This window comes from Macaca thibetana, chromosome 14, assembly GCF_024542745.1.
Source record: "Macaca thibetana thibetana isolate TM-01 chromosome 14, ASM2454274v1, whole genome shotgun sequence".
In the NCBI taxonomy this organism is placed as follows: Eukaryota; Metazoa; Chordata; class Mammalia; order Primates; family Cercopithecidae; genus Macaca; species Macaca thibetana.
The window spans coordinates 31355138-31371618 of NC_065591.1; the positions used below are offsets into that span (position 1 = coordinate 31355138).

Genomic DNA, 16481 nt, shown 5'->3' on the forward strand with positions numbered 1-16481 from the left:
AGTAGACTCGCTTGAACCCAGGAGGCAGAGGTTGCAGCAAGCGGAGATCACGCCACTGCACCCCAGCCTGGGCGACAGACTGAGACTCTGTCAAAAAAAAAAAAAAGAAGCTAGTATCCTTCTCTTAGTGTTGCCCCCTGCAGAGGAATTTTTTTTTTTCTTTTAAAGCACCCTACATCACATAATGTCAGCTGTACTTTTCTGTGATATTAACACTGGGATCCTGTAAAACACTATATTCTGACCATAGTCTGACACTCTACGTAACGCACGTACGATTAGCCGAGAAAACATAGTGTTTGAACCTCCTTTGCAGAGAGGAAATTCTCACAACTCCAAAGCAATGGTCAGCCCAAGGCCAATGCCATCTGATCACCCAGCCCAAGGCTCAGCCTAAAACCTTCTAGAGGGTCTCACTCTAAAGATAACCCAAAGGTCTCACAGCTTCCTGGTTGCGAAACACAGCAACAGTAGCAGGAATTGAGCCCTAAAGATCATTTGGGTAGAAATGAGGAAGGAAATGGCATGTTAAATGATGATTCTTCCCTAACTTGCCTTGTTCTTTCTAGATGTGGCTCAAGAACTTGTAGAGTTATGGTAGGATAATTCGACTGATCAAATGTTGAAAGTTTCCTATCGATTTCAAGGCTGTTCAAATCTCTATGTACTCTGAGGCCTCAGACGTAACAGAATTCCTCAGAGATTCATGTTTCTATAGATGCTGGGCTGGGCTGACACAGATAACCCCTCAGGAGGTCTTTCCGAACCGCCGTATAAACTGTCCTAGGTCCAGCAATAAAGCAAGTGTGTCATTGTAGTTCTCTGCCCTTCAGAAGATCTGATCTTAATACTCTTCTCTTTTTGTACCTCTCTGATTTCATCAAATTTGTTGCCATTCTGCGTGTTTCTCCTTCTCTCCCCGACCTTTTTCTACTTCAGATAAAAGAACTTCCCTCTTTTTCCCACGTCTGGATTTGCACCCTGGAGGACAACGCAAGGTTAACTTCCCTCCCACCTCCTCTTGTAGGCACACAGGGTGCCCCTTCGCCAGCGAAATCTCCGCCCCCGAGAGCCTCTCACAATTTCAGGCCGATGAATTGTAGTAGGAGACATGGTTTAGTTTGATGTGGTTAAGTCAGTCATCATGGCATCTTCATACCCTCAGCCCCAAACCGCTCTCCTGCTCATCACCCTCACTTTCATTTCTTTGGATTATCTTTCATCGGTTTACCACCAGTCTTCACAGCCTCACCCAAGGCTGAAGCAGGGCTAGCAGGGTGGTGCGTTTCCTTCCCTGGTTGAGCTGGTGACTGCTGTGGGTAAGCAGGTCCAATGTGAACTCTACAGGAGCAAGAGAAAGAGAAAGCAAGAGTGAGCAGGCTGCAAAGACTGTTGCTTCATGGTTTCCCCTAAGCCCCAGAAATAGAAAGGCAGACTTCCGACTGGCAGAGACCGTATGCTAACCACCAGACCATACTGCCAGATAAGAAAATGTTCAATTGTGTCATACTTCCCTCATCAGCTCCAGCGTCTGAAAATGGCCCTGAATTTCAGAGAGCCTTACCATGACCCGGAGATTTAGAGAGGATCGAAGAGGGAGGACCAAAGGAATCAGGCATCTTCTCTCTCTCGTTTCTGGGGTAAATTTCTTTTCAACCACAGAAGTAAAGGAAAGAAAAAAATCACGACAGATGAGTTATGAGCTAACTTTCTGATCTGCACGTGTAAGAGAAAGAAATGAACTGGATGTCATTAGACATTGAGAAAGGGAATCTGCAAGCTAGCAATGTGTCTTTGGCCTTTTCCATTTAATTTACACGTGTTCATTTATGAGTACCTACTGTGTGCCAGGCATGATGCTTGGTGCTGCCAATTCAAAGAGAAATAAATCACCTCCTCGCAAAGTCAGAAGGCACAACTAGATTCGGATTCACCTAGATTCTGACTCTTGTGCTCAGGCCACCACCACCACGGAAATAATTTTGCTTGGCTCTCCCGGAGCAGCCGCGGCAGGCATGTATGTTGTCAGCCGCTGCAGGAAGAGTGATGGCCCGGGTGTTGACAGGCTCCTAATTGGAAGGTAGGAGGTGCCGCCAGAGATCAGCTATAAAAGATATCTTTGGACTGGGGTGGGCTGCTAATGCTTGGAAGAGACTTGTGGGTGAGGCCCGGTGAGATGTCACCTTGGAATAGGGCCTTGCCCAGCAGACAGACATGCATGCGGGGGAGGGAGCTGACAGACAGGGGCGCGTGGGGAAGCAGCCATTCCAGAGAACGGCAACAGAGATTGCAAACCAGGACTTCAGGACTCAGAGCGGGAGAAGGAAAGGAGAGCCTGTAATGGCCCCAAAGCCCAGAGTCAGAGGCAGGGCCAGGAGAGCAGCTGATAAGAACTTTACGGTAAGGACAAAAGAGAAGAGAGCTGGAGTCCCCTTTTATTCAGCTCATGAAGACCCAACTTCGGTGCACTTGTAACTGTTCAGACCCTGAAGAGTTCAAAAAAACAACCATATTAGGAGAATTCCATGTTTAATCAAGAGATGATCAGATCCGGCCGGGCGCGGTGGCTCACGCCTGTAATCCCAGCACTTTGGGAGGCCGAGGTGGGCGGATCACGAAGTCAGGAGATAGAGACCATCCTGGCTAACATGGTGAAATCCCATCTCTATAAAAAAAATACAAAAAGTTAGCCAGGCGTGGTGACAGGTGCCAGTAGTCCCAGTTACTCTGGAGGCTGAAGCAGGAGAATGGCATGAACTGGGAGGTGGAGCTTGCAGTGAGCCGAGATTGTGCCACTGCACTCCAGCCTGGGGGACTGAGCGAGACTCCATCTCAAAAAAAAAAAAAAAAAAAGAGATGATCACATCCATGCACCAAAATTATTGCTGGGTAAGACAATACTGTATGTGTTACATGGCATTGGAACTTAGGAAAGCTCTTTCCTTGTGTTGTCTAATTTAATCCACTCAACAACCCTGCAAAGTGGATACCATTGTCCCTGATTTTTTATGAACGAGGGGGCCGAGGTGCTGAGAAGCTGTGTACTTTATTTGAGTTTGTCTGGCTAGTCAGTGGCTGAGCCAAATTCCAATCCAGGTCATGTGAGCCTCTGAACTTTCTGATACAACCTGCAGCCTCTCTTAACTGGGATAATACAGTAATGCATTGTGCAAGAAGGAGAAGTAAATATAGGCTGATGGTGTAGGCGAGAAGTTTCAAAGGGGGAAGGCCTAGGAGGGAGAGGGAGCTATGTGTGAACAGAAACAAAGACGGCTTCTTGGAATTGGAAGGTCTCTTGGAATTCGTCCAAACTGAGGATCACATGTCTCCACGTTCTGAGTAGGAGGATGAGGGTCTGAGTTAGGATTTGGGCCCTGTAGGGCTTGCTGAGGACATCCCCTGATGGCTAGGATTCCACACGGAGCACATCTGGTGTGACAGAGCTCACTGCAAGGGTGAAGGCTCCGCCCTATCAGATAGACAACCAGGCCACCGAGAGGCCCAGCCCTGCAAACCCTGGATTTGCAACATCCTCAAAGAACAGCAACGGGCCTTGAGCAGAATTGAGAAGGAAATACCCCCACCTGCCCTCAGCCTTGAAGTGGGCTTTGCTATTCACAAGGGCCCGTGGGTGTCCTGGCAGAGAGGAGATGGCACAGGCACCAGGTGCTAGGGTGCCAGGGCCTCCCGAGAAGGAACAGGTGCAAAGCAGGCAATTAGCCCAGAAGGTATCCGTGGGGCAGGCAGCCTAGATCTGATGGGGGAAGCCACCAGGATTACATCATCTGCGGTGAGTAGGCTTCATTAATTCTCCGATGAATGGAGGATTGCAAGGGAACTTTTTTCGTCTTCAAGGAGCCAGAAGAAGTGGTAATTAAATCGGTCTTTTAAAATAAAAAGACTCCAAAGGGGTACAAGCCTTCAAGCTTCCCCTATGGTGTTCCGGGCACTCTGGCTTCTCTTTTGGAGGGAGGAAGAGCCTATTCATAGGCTGTGACTTGGAGAGGCCCCACGGTGAGTCAGGCGCTTGCTGTGTGAGCCACTGGTTGCTAATGTCTTCGGGAACTGCTAATTTACCCATTTAATTTGTTCCTGTACACTGGCCACAAAGGGAGACCACTCAATTATTCTGATCCAAAAGAGAGGCTTGTGTTTACCATGATCTCCCCAGCAACTGTGTGAGTGTGTGTGCATGTGTGTGTGTGTTTGCCTAACAACCTTAGGCGATGAAGAAGAGGTGGGGCTGCTGTCCTTGTTAGCATTTTCAAACACATTCCAGTCCTGAGTTGAGGGCAAAGATTGTAATGGGGTGCTTCAGAGAAGCCTTGGCTCCCAAGGAGGTTATAACTTCAAGGGGTGTTTTTAAAAAACCAAGGTGGATGGGGAAAGTGGCTACAAGTTCCTTCTACCACAGAGGATCAATGAAGGGGAACAAACATTTGGGAGTATCTACTTTGTGCCAGGTACTGTGCTTGGGTTTTACACATCTTATCTTGTTGACTTTGCATAACTCCCCTTTGAAGCAGATATTATTCCAGATTCTTGCCCTAATGGTTCAGCTTAAAGAAAACCTGTACGTCTTTAGATTGCCCTGAAAGGGTGACTCTTCTGTGAAGCCTTTTCTGTCTTTATCTGTTAAAATTAATTAAGCTCTTGTTTGTGCTCCCAGAAAATCACTTTAGACCTTAGAAAGATGGCAGTCTCAGTTTTCTCATCTGTAATATAGGGGTACCCATAGGGTCATTGTGAGAAATAATAGAAATAAATCATGGAAGTGCTTGGATAGTAGCTGACACTTAGCCCTCGTCAGTCATCATTGTCATTGTTAATAAGAGTAATAATAATATCACTTATTATAATTACTCACCTCTAAGTTTTTAAAAAACTTACAGGCTCACACCTGTAATCCTAGCACTTTGGGAGGCTGAGGCAGGTGGATCGCCTGAGGTCAGGAGTTCAAGACCAGCTTGGGCAACATGGTGAAACCCTGTCTCTGCTAAAAATATGAAAATTAGCCGGACGTGGTGGCGGGCACCTGTAATCGCAGCTACTCGGGAGGCTGAGAGAAGAGAATAGCTGAATCCGGGAGGCGGAGGTTGCAGTGAGCCAAGATGTCACTATTGCACTCCAGCCTGGATGACGAGAAACTCCGTCTCATAAAAACAGAAACAAAACCATAAAAACTTATATAAATTTATGGGGAACAAGCATGATTTTGTGACATGCGTAAATTGCATAGTCGTGAAGTCAGGGCTTCTAAGGTATCTATCACCAGAATAACACACATTGTACCCATTAATTAATTTCTCATCATCCTCCCCCCACCCTTCTGAGTCTCCAGTGTCTATCATTCCACGCCCTATAGCCATGTGTACACATTATTTAGCTCCCACTTATGAGTGAAAAATGTGATATTTGTCTTTCTGTGTCTGACTTTTTTGACTTAAGATAGCAGCTTCCGGTTCTACCCATGCGGCCTCTAGAGACATGATTTCATTCTTTTTTATGGCTGAACAGTATTCCATTGCGCATGTATACACCACAGTTTTAAATCCAATCATCCATTGATGGGCACTTAGGTTGATTCCACGTCTTTGCTATTGTGAATAGTGCTACAATAAACCTACAAGTTCAGGTATCTAATACTTTCTTTTCCTTTGGATGGATACCCAGTAGTGGGATTGCTGGATCGAATGGTAGTTCTAATTTTAGTTCTCTGACAAATCTCCATACTGTTTTCCTGGAGACTGTACTAATTTACATTCCCACCAACAGCATTTAAGAGTTCTCTTTTCTCCGCATCGCCACTCGGTTGTAAGTTCCTTGAGTGTAGGGATCATCTCTCTTTTCTTCATTGCTTTATAACAAGAGCCTAGGAGTGTTTTCATAAGTGTTATAAATTTTATAAGCCTTGCACATGGCAAGTGCTTGTTTTCTAGCTGACGGATGAATGAATAATGAGTGAAGGATGCCTCCTCCTCACTGCTGTGAGCTTCTGAGAATGGACCCTTGTCTGACCTGCTTCTGTATCGCTAGTGTTACTGCTTTGTCTGGCACAACAGAACTGCTCAGCGATTCTGTTGAACAGATGCACAGGACAGTCAGATGCTGCTACCCGGCCCATATCTGGCCTGGAGAGTCTGGCTGCCAGCTCATCTCCGTGCTCTGGTCTGGCTATGGTTAGCTGCCACAACAGGAAGTCAGAGAGTGTGTCCTGGACACTTCACCCCTAGCTGGTGAGCTCCCTAAGGGTACGGATGGTGTCTTGTTTATTTTTAAATCCTTAGTGCCCAGCACAGCGCCTGGCACACAGAAGATGCTCAAATGGCTACCCCTAGCCTCTGAGGTCCCACTGCAGTCAAAGAAGAGCAGAGTTCCAAATGAACTTGTCATCTCTCCCCTATTACCCAAATCCGTTCAATTTCCCCATTTCTGTTTGTTAAAGATCCATTTTCGGCTGGACGTGGTGGCTCATGCCTGTAATCCCAGCACTTTGGGAGGCCGAGGCAGGTGGATCATGAGGTCAGGAGATCGAGACCATCCTGGCTAACATGCTGAAACCTTGTCTCTACTAAAAATACAAAAAATTAGCCAGGCGTAGTGGTGGGCGCCTGTGGTCCCAGCTACTCGGGAGGCTGAGGCAGAAGAATGGCATGAACCCGGGAGGCGGAGCTTGTAGCGAGCCGAGATTGGGCCACTGCACTCCAGCCTGGGCGACAGAGCGAGACTCCGCCTCAAAAAAAAAAAAAAAAAAAAAAAAAAAAAGATCAATTTTCTCAGTTACAAAGATCCAAGCCTCGAGGGTATTCTACCCTAACGGAAATAGCACAGGGTTTGTAGTCAGACTTGAACCCTGGCTTTGGCAACTACTAGCTGTCCTGCCTGGAGAAGTTGCTTACCCTTTCTGAGCCTCAGTTTTCCCTTTCATCGAATCAGGATGATAATACACACTTCATTCATCCACTCAGCAAGCGTTTACTGGGCGCCCCATACACAGCAGGAACTGTTCTAGGCACTGCGGATACGAAGACTTCAACAAAACAAACATTGCTCTTGCCTGAAAGGAGCTTACAAACTTGAGAGGGTGAGACAGACACCAATCAAATAAGCAAGCACACATATTGTATGCCAGACGGCAATACGTGCAAGGGAGAAAAGTAACACAGACAGAGTGAGGGAAAATGGAATGTGCTGGCCTGGGTTATTAGTGTCTTACTCAGGTGATGAAGGAAGACCTTTCCAGTAAGAAGAACTCACATCTGCAGAAGAATGTTCCTGGAAGAAGGAGAAGCGCAAAGGCCCTAAAGCAAGAGTTTGAAGAATGACAAGGGGGCCTGTGTGGCTGAAGCAGAGGGAGGGAAGGAGAAAGGGAGTGTAAGAGAAGGCGACACAGAGAGGGCTGGGGCCAGATATGCAGGGCCTTATAGGACTTCGGCTTTTTACTCTGGCCAAGAAGGAAGCCTTGGGAAGGCTTCAAGCAGAGGAGTGAGACAATCTGATGCAGTTTATGAAAGGATCCCCCTGGCAGCGGCACAGAGTATGGCCCCTGGCCTGTGTGGATGAGGCAGAAGCATAAGACGGGCCATTTGCATCCCACAAATGACCTCAGTGTGAGGGATGAGCGAGATCATATACGAATGCACTTGTATGAGTATGGCACAGAGCAAGTGCTCAAGCCATGGCAGCTTCTATCAATAGCCCTGCAGCTGCCTGGCTATAGCTTCCTTGTCTGCTGCAGACAAGTCTTGGCCAGTCACGTGGGTCCCTCTGTCATTGCCCACTCAGTCACTCCCATTGCCCCTAACTCCTTTCTTCAACCCTTCAATGGTGGTTAAGCTCCTAGCACAGTAGCCTCACCTCCAGGCTCTCCCCACCCCAACCCAACCCAAATGCAACTCCACTCACATCCTTCCGCTGTTCAAGAGTCTTCCATGGACTAAAGGCTCATTAAATCCACATTCTTGGCTGGGTGCAGTGGCTCACACCTGTAATCCCATCACTTTGGGAGGCCGAGGCAGGCAGATGGCTTGAGCCCAGGAGTTTGAGATCAGCCTGGGCAACATGGCAAAACCCCATCTCTACCAAAAAAAAAAAAAAAAAAAAAAAAAAATTAGCCAGGTGTGGTGGTGCACAGAGCTACTTGGGAGGTTGAGTTGGGAGGATCACCTGAACTCAGAAGGTCAAGGCTGCAGTGAACCACAATAGCCCCACTGCACTCCAGCCTGAGCAACAGAGCAAGACCCTGTCTCAAAAAACTAAAACTAAAACTAACTAACTAAATAAATAAACAAACAAACAAATAAATAAATCCACAGTCTTGGAGACTAGCAACTAAGGCCTTCCACAATAAGATACTGCATGTACGTTGCCCACCCATATTCAACTGCTATCCCAAACATATTGAATACTTGTGGAGAAATATGGGTGGGTGCAATATGTCACTCCTAGCAGAATCACTGAGGAAACTGACCACACTCACCATGGAAAATTCATGGTAATGGGTCCTTCCCTCAGGTTCCCCAATCCCGCAATATGCCCTAACCATGGTGGACATGTATTCCTGTCTGTCACTGGCTTACTTCTCCCACCAGGCTACAGCAAACTCCACAATGATATATATTCTCTTAAAGCTACAAAATGGCTTGTGGTTTCCAAATCAGTTTTCTCTTACTGCTCTTATCTCCCTTGATACTTGCCCCTGTGGGCCCCTCATCCATAATAAAATGCCCTTGTTTTACATTTACTAGTTCTGACAAGAGTCCCAGGTTCCAAGCCATGGATTGCCTTATGGGATTGCTCCTCCTGTTCCTCCGATCCTTCATTCCTCTGTCCTTTTCCAGTGTATCCACAATTCACAAAGCATCGGTGTCAAACCAATGGCAATAATAAGTGGGACCTTCTGGCTATGGATGGAACAGTGAAGTCCTTGACAACAAGTTTCTACCAGCCTGGAAATGAGGCTCTCCCATCCCCTAACACATCTACCAGTTGTGATGGATTTAAAGGCTGGCTACTGTGGAGCTTGTTCCATAGGGAATAGAAGTATTGGCCCCTGAACTGACACCTACCACCATGTGGATCTCGGAGGAAGATGAAAGAGCCCCCCAATATTAGTGTTCTAAAATAGCAATGGCCGGCGCTGTCTATTCCCCACCACGGATGCCAAAGCACGGAGAGCCACTCACAGCTGTGGGATACAGATGCCCCTGTCATTAGAAAAGGCCAGCCCTAAATGCTATTACAGACTCTAAAAACTGAAAATGTTATTGTGGAAACTTTTGGTTTTTGATAGCTTGCTATGCCTGATATGGCTAGTGGCCTGGGACACAGTTTCCCTACTCAGTGCTGGGACACCTGGGCAATACTGCACCTGCAGTGTCATCCCTATCTGTTTGGAATATATAATTCTTCTACAACACCCTGGGCCAGGAATATCACATCATCCTGAGCAGCCATCAGGACAAACAGAAAGGAATGTGGTCCTGCATGTTTAGTCCCACCTCCCCCACAAACTACCTTTATCATAGTAATGATGCCCAATTGGCAGCCCAGGGCATGTGGTGCCCTCCAGCACCCCTTTTAAATGTGCCCTCAAGCACTCCTTCTGCTTTGTGCATCTTTGTGACATCCTTCCAGATGTCAGCCTATACCTCCATGACCCAAATCTGACTTAAGAGTTGTGGTCAGGCATGGTGGCTCCTGCCTGTAATCCCCGCACTTTGGGAGGCCAAGGCGGATGGATCACCCGAAGTCAGGAGTTTGAGACCAGCCTGGCCAACATGGTGAAACCCCGTCTCTACTAAAAATACAAAAAAATTAGCCAGGCTTGGTGGCAGGCATCTGCAATCCCAGCTACTTGGGAGGCTAAGGCAGGAGAATTGCTTGAACCTGGGAGGCAGAGGCTGCAATAAGCCAAGATTGTGCCATGGCACTCCAGCCTGGGTGACAAGAGCGAAACTCCAGCTAAAAAAAAAAAAAAAAAAAAAAAAAATTGTACCAGCCCAGGGAGACAATGGCCACATTGCAGGTAATGACCACGACCACATCCCAGCCAACCACTATATCCTGGAGGCTGCCCACCAGTAACCCACATCATCTACCAAGGGACCCCCCTGCTGGAGCACAAACAGCTTCCCTTGGGGGATCCCTTAATCAGCATTTGTCACATACCTGAAAAGGGTGGCCACCAGACAGGCCACCAAAGTTATAACTCTCTCCTCCCACTTCCTCCCCATTGGGCACAATAAACCTCATTGCTATTGTGGCCGAACTTCCCCTCCTGGGCCTCCCAAAGCAATTCTACTGCCTAAGGCTATCTCCGGGCTAACTTGTATGTACACATAGATAAAGCCACATCCCAGTGGCTGGACCTCATGCAATGTTGGGCCTCCAATCTGCCCCCATAAGCAGGCCACTCCCTTATTTGCACCACAAAACCACCAACACCAAACACTTCTGGTCTAGGCTCCTAGGTCTTGCCCTGTCCTATGCTGGCTCAGATGTTATCCAGTCTGGTCCCTGGCTCATGAGTCCAGATCATGCATCTATCCAAATGTACAAATACATGCCTATGTTTGTATCTTCCTAGGTCCACATAGCACAACCGGTGTCATGGCTCACCCCAGATATTAAAGGAACATGAGAGATTGGAAGCCCCAGAGGGAACCTGCTTCACCTGTTCCACTCCTAGATAACTTCCTCCTGACATCCCAACTACCTAAACTCACCGGCACACTGTTAACTCTGACAACCCCCTTCACATTTTTCTAACTGTTCTGCAGTTTAACCCTGCTGGTCACAGTCCCTAGTCAGAGGTGATGGGCCGTCTTCCTACCCATTGTCCTGGGTGTAAGCATGACCTGGGGCTAGAAGAGTGGGAGTAAGGTCTTACCATATGATCACACCAGGAAAACTAGCAGATACATTAGAGAAAGGTCCGAGGTTCTATCAGCCCTTGTAGCACAAAAATCAGCAGCACTGGAAGCTTTCACTGAAGGGCAAAAACACCTAACTGCCAGGGTGGCAGATAAGAGACTAGTTCCAGATGACATGCCAGCTTCCCAGAAGGAGTATACGCTCTCAGAGGACATAGCGTATCCTGCTGGATGTGGATAAATATTGCAGGCAAAGTAATCCAAATAGCCCAACGGATGTGCCACCAAACCGAAACCAAATTCTACATGTGGTACTCTGAACTCCCTAGGACTTGGATGTCCCCTATAGCCTGGGGTGACCTTGTTTTAGGAGGCCCTCCTGCCCACAAGTAGACTTACATACTGCACTGGCTATGTAAAATTGGTACAGCCTGTATACAAGTATATTAGCTCTTGGCATGGTGAACCAAACGTTAGGGAGTAAATTTTGAAGAAATTGAGTTGAGTGCAAAAAGTTGCTCCCAGCAAAATGTCATTTGGCCAAACAATTAACACCCACTGGGGCAGAAACCATCAGGGCACCCCCGCCCCTCACCACCCACTCAGCCCCACTCACCTCTGCAGCACCTAGTAATCACATGCAAGAAAACTCACCCTTGCTCTTTCTGATTGACTACCCCCAGCCTGACCCCCACCAGAACAGATCACTTAAGATTAATCTCCCCCCATACCTCCTCTCGGCATTATTCAACAGGTGGGCTCCTGTCCTATATCTACCTAGGTCCCCAGCACCAGGCTCTCTCTCTTCCCCAGAGGTCAGGGAGCCCTCTTCTCAGTGGGGCCCTCCACCAGGGGCTCCCCTCGCTGCCTATGCCTGCATAAGTAATAAACCTTTGAATTGCCTGTGATCACTGGGTCAGGTGTGGTGCATTTCGGCATCCAATGCCTTCAAATAGGAGTGAACAGCAGATCTGGTTCCTTTCACTGGAATATTGTTATGGGCCAATTCTGCAGCCATTTGGCTTCATTACTACCTGTGAACTGCACCTCCAGCTCCTCCAACTGACTCCATACCCAGACCCTTACTTGGGCTGTTTCCCACCAGACACACCTGCTCTGCTTAAGAAAACCATTATTGAAATCACTGGCTGTTAATTCCTACTCCATCCTTAGTAGCTCTGTGATCTGGAGCAAGTTCTGTAGCCTTTCTGTGACTCAGTTTCATCACCCATAACATTATGATTACAATACTTACTTCATTAGGGTGTTGCAAGGGCCTAAAAAAAGCACTCTATGTAAAGCTCATAGTATAAGCCTGAAAACAAAGGAAGTTTCCAGATAATTGCTCATCAAGGGGCAACTCGATTTTCTGCTTCCTCCAGAAAGCCTTCCATGCTGATGTCCACTCTGATCGCTCGCTAATCCAATCTGATTGCAGTTTTGGTCAGCACCTCACTGTTGACCGTGGATGTCTTCTCCATTACAAACGTGTTCATTTTGACTTCCAAGTAAGAGATAAAGGTCTTGGAAAGAAGTGATTGTATTTTACCTGGCTCTCCTACTGACTTGCTGTGTCATCTTCCTCTTATTTTGGGGGGACTGAGTTTCTTTCTCTCGGATGGCAAATACATGGCATATGTGCCAACATTTTCCCACGCCGAAATCTCAGGACACACACCAGTGTTCTGCTCTTCTCTCCAGAACCTGGGTCCAGACTCACAATTCTTCCTAACACAATACTTTGGACAGTGTCTACTAACTTATCTAATAAATATGTATTGAGTACTTCCTAGGTACCATCCCTGTTAGTCAGTTGCTAGAAATTAAAACTTTGGACATCTTGTATCTGCACTTATGGAACTCATCCCTTAGTGGAGAAGAAAGACAATATGCAAATACACAAATAAGAAAATATCAAGTAGTGACAAATATAATGATGAAAATTAAATAGCGGTGTGTTAGGGCCCGGGAGGAGGCTATTTTTTAGATCAGGAAAGGCCTTCTGAGGTTTCTCCCTTGATCTGGGAGATTGGGTATGGGCCTAAGAATATGTATTCCTAACATGCAAACGTAGGAAATTTGGGAAACACTGGCATAGTGGATGAGATGAGGGCATAGAGTCAGAAGACCTAGGTCTAAATTCCAGTATGACACTGGGAAAGTTATTGAAACTTCTCTCTCAGTTTCCTTCTCTGTAACATTGGAATAATACTACTGATCTCAGGAGGTTTTTTTTTTTTTTTTGAGACGGAGTCTCGCTCTGTCGCCCAGGCTGGAGTGCAGTGGCCGGATCTCAGCTCACTGCAAGCTCCGCCTCCCGGGTTCACGCCATTCTCCTGCCTCAGCCTCCCGAGTAGCTGGGACTACAGGTGCCCGCCACCTCGGCCGGCTAGTTTTTTGTATTTTTTAGTAGAGACGGGATTTCACCGTGTTAGCCAGGATGGTCTTGATCTCCTGACCTCGTGATCCACCCGTCTCGGCCTCCCAAAGTGCTGGGATTACAGGCTTGAGCCACCGCGCCCGGCCAGGAGGTATTTTTTTTTTAATCAGAATTGAATAAGATCAAGCATTTAAAATGTCTGGCACATAATAAGTGCTCAATAAAAGGTAGGTATTATTTGCAGCAATTAGGTCTATCTATTTATAACCATAATGTTTTGTTTGAATCACTCAAGAGACAAATCCAATAAATGCCACAGGTAATACGGTATCTGTATGTTGGCTTTTGCCTCATGAAGCTCTTCGTCTTGAAAAATACTCAAGACATGCCTGTGAGCAAGAATGCCCAAGTCTAAGGAATAAGGGTCACACAGTTCTCTAGTTTAGGCATGTTTCAGATTTGGAGGGGCTTTGGCCTCATTTCCTCTCCTATCAAATGGGCACCAGGCTACCTGCCCTTTTTCACTCATGGGGGATTTCTGAGACTCAGAGGGATAAGAGATTTGCAAAGCATGAGACACAAACAGTCGCAGACACAGACGAACACTCACTTTCTCAGACTGGCAGGCGCGTGCAATGGCAAGGCCACCTGACACACCAGTCCTGTTCATTTGGAAAAGGGACGACTCCTTTGCATTCACAAGCTGGGCTGGTACATGAAGAATAAGAAAAAAAAAAGAAGTCAGCAGGAAGCAGCCTCTTCAACCAGCAAAGAAACCGTTAGAATCCATCCCTGAGCCCTGATGCCAAAGTTCCGCCTGCCCCACCCGTCACACTATCAAGGACACCCGCCTGCTATCAGAAAGCCCTGGGGGTCTTTTTCCCTAGTTTATCAAGGACCTGTGGAAACATTTCTCTAACTGAAGATAAGAATTTTTTTTTTTTTTTCTCTCTCTCTCTCTCTCTCTCTCTTTCTCCTTTCTACTTCTAGCTGTCTAAACCAGAGGGCTCCTCTCATTTTCTTTCAGTAACAACTGCTCTGAAAAGAAGGTATTTTTCAACCTGGACTTGAAGTAACTAGTGGAGAGGCAGGTAAGGTGGGTTTAATTAATTCATTTGTTCATTCCTTCATTCCTTCCATTATTGTATGCTTACTGCATGCCAGAGACTGAGCTAAGAAGGCTCTTGGATGGGCAGAATGAGCTTGCAGTCTTTGGGGAAGCCAGACTGCACTTAACAATTACAAAATGTGGAATTGTAAATTGTGATCTGAACTTGGAGTGAGAGCATACATATTTAAGCTGAAAGACAGTATGTATAATAATTTTTTAGATTTGGCTCTTGCCCTCCAAGTGGACGTTTTCAGGGTTAAAAAGATGCCTCGGGGCCCAGATGACTTGCTACCATTCCGTGCCAGCCCCGTCTCCTATCCCAAGTCACAACTGCTTGACCCTTGTGAAGGTGAGAATGGAGATGACTTATTGGAGTGATAGAGAGGCTAGCATAAACCTGCCAAGACCTCGTTCAAGATTCAGTTCATTTTGCAAAAGTTGCCAGATAAAAGATATTTCCAGATGGAGGGCCATGCAGGAAATACAAATGGAATATTTGTTAATAGCTCTTCCTTTGTGAGATATGACCCAAGGCGGCCTTCTGCAATGTGATGGGAAGCACTGTAGCTTGAAAGCGTTAGAGGAGTCAGCAGGCCCACGGCGGTCTCGAAGTCTTTGGAAAGGGGCTCTGGCCTGAGCAGGCATTAAAGATGCTCTGTTTATCTGAGACGCCGCCTTTTCCACCACCGCCACCCCAAATGGAGCTGGGACCTGCTACACTCTAAGTATTGGATTCTCAGAGAGGAGGGCAGATATCTAGAAGAATGTTGAGTTCCTTAATGCTGTGGCTTTGCGTAATAACCACCTGCACTCTTTTTTCCTGTCCTTGGAGCCAAATGGGCTTCTGTAAAGAAGTCTAGCCAGAAGTCAGGGATGAGCACTATTCGAAAAGGCCTAAGTGGGCCGGGATTGCCATTGAGTGCACTGAAGAATGTGTTGGAGCTCATGAGACTGGCTTCCCCCTAACACTCGGTTGTCGAATGGGTCCACAGATGAACTGAGAGGATCATGAGCTCCCTGGAACCATATGTAAAATTCTGCATGCAGGAACAGAGCTGCGCCTAGGGAATGGTCTTTAACTTTTGTCAGATTTTTTTGTGGAGGTGTGGGGGTTAAATGCACATATCATAAAATTTAACATTTAACCACTCCCAAGGGTACAGTTCAGTGGCATTAATCACATAAATATTGTTGGGTGACCATCACCACTATCTAGCTCTAGAACTTTTTAATCTTTTCCAACTGAAATGTCTTGCCCATTAAACAATAACTGTCCCCTCCCCTGAGCTTCTGGCAGCCACCAGTCAACTTTTTGTCTCTATGACTTTGTTTACTCTAAGAACTTCACAAAAGTAGAGTCATATAGTCTTTGTCCTCTCAGGACTGCCTTATATCACTTAATGTCTTCAAGTTTCATTCATGTTGTAGCTTATGTCAGAATTTCCTCTTTTTTTTTTTTTTTTTTTTGAGACGGAGTCTCGCTTTGTCGCCCAGGCTGGAGTGCAGTGGCCGGATCTCGGCTCACTGCAGGCTCCGCCTCCCGGGTTCACGCCATTCTCCTGCCTCAGCCTCCCAGTAGCTGGGACTACAGGCGCCGGCCACCACGCCCGGCTAATTTTTTGTATTTTTAGTAGAGACGGGGTTTCACCATGTTAGCCAGGATGGTCTCGATCTCCTGACCTCGTGATCCACCCGCCTCGGCCTCCCAAAGTGCTGGGATTACAGGCGTGAGCCACCGCACCCGGCCTCCTTTCTCTTTAAGGTGGAATCGTGTATGTGTGTGTGTGTGTGTATACATATATATCATATATATACACACACATATATGTGTATATATATAATAGTATGTATATATCACTTTAAAAAATCCATCTGTTGATAGACACTTTGTTGCTTCCACTTTTTGGCTATTGTGAGTAATATTGCTGTGAATATGGGTGTACAAATATTTGTTTGAGTTGCTGTTTTCAATTCTTTTGGGTGTATGTCCAGAATGGAACTGCTAGATCATACAGTAATTCTGTTTTTACTTTTTTTGAGGAATTGCCATACTGTTTTCAATAATGGCTGCACCATTTTACATCCCCACCAGGATACACAAGTGCTCCAAACCCTC

The 16481-nt window shown here is 46.6% G+C and overlaps 2 protein-coding genes across 4 annotated transcripts in view; both read left to right on the plus strand.

Moving 5' to 3' along the window:
• The window catches only part of FBXO3 (F-box protein 3), a 203876-nt gene that overhangs the window by 39741 nt on the left and 147654 nt on the right, over nucleotides 1-16481 (plus strand). The gene's annotated exons all lie outside the window — the stretch shown is intronic.
• The window catches only part of LMO2 (LIM domain only 2), a 34821-nt gene continuing 21719 nt past the window's right edge, over nucleotides 3380-16481 (plus strand). The window contains exons 1-2 of one of the 3 annotated variants that reach the window (XM_050758787.1): nucleotides 3380-3790; nucleotides 14245-14345. The gene's annotated coding sequence lies outside the window, so the exon portion shown is untranslated. Of the gene's footprint in view, nucleotides 3791-14127; nucleotides 14351-16481 lie in introns of those variants that run through there. The other 2 variants (XM_050758789.1, XM_050758788.1) reach the window with 2 other exon arrangements.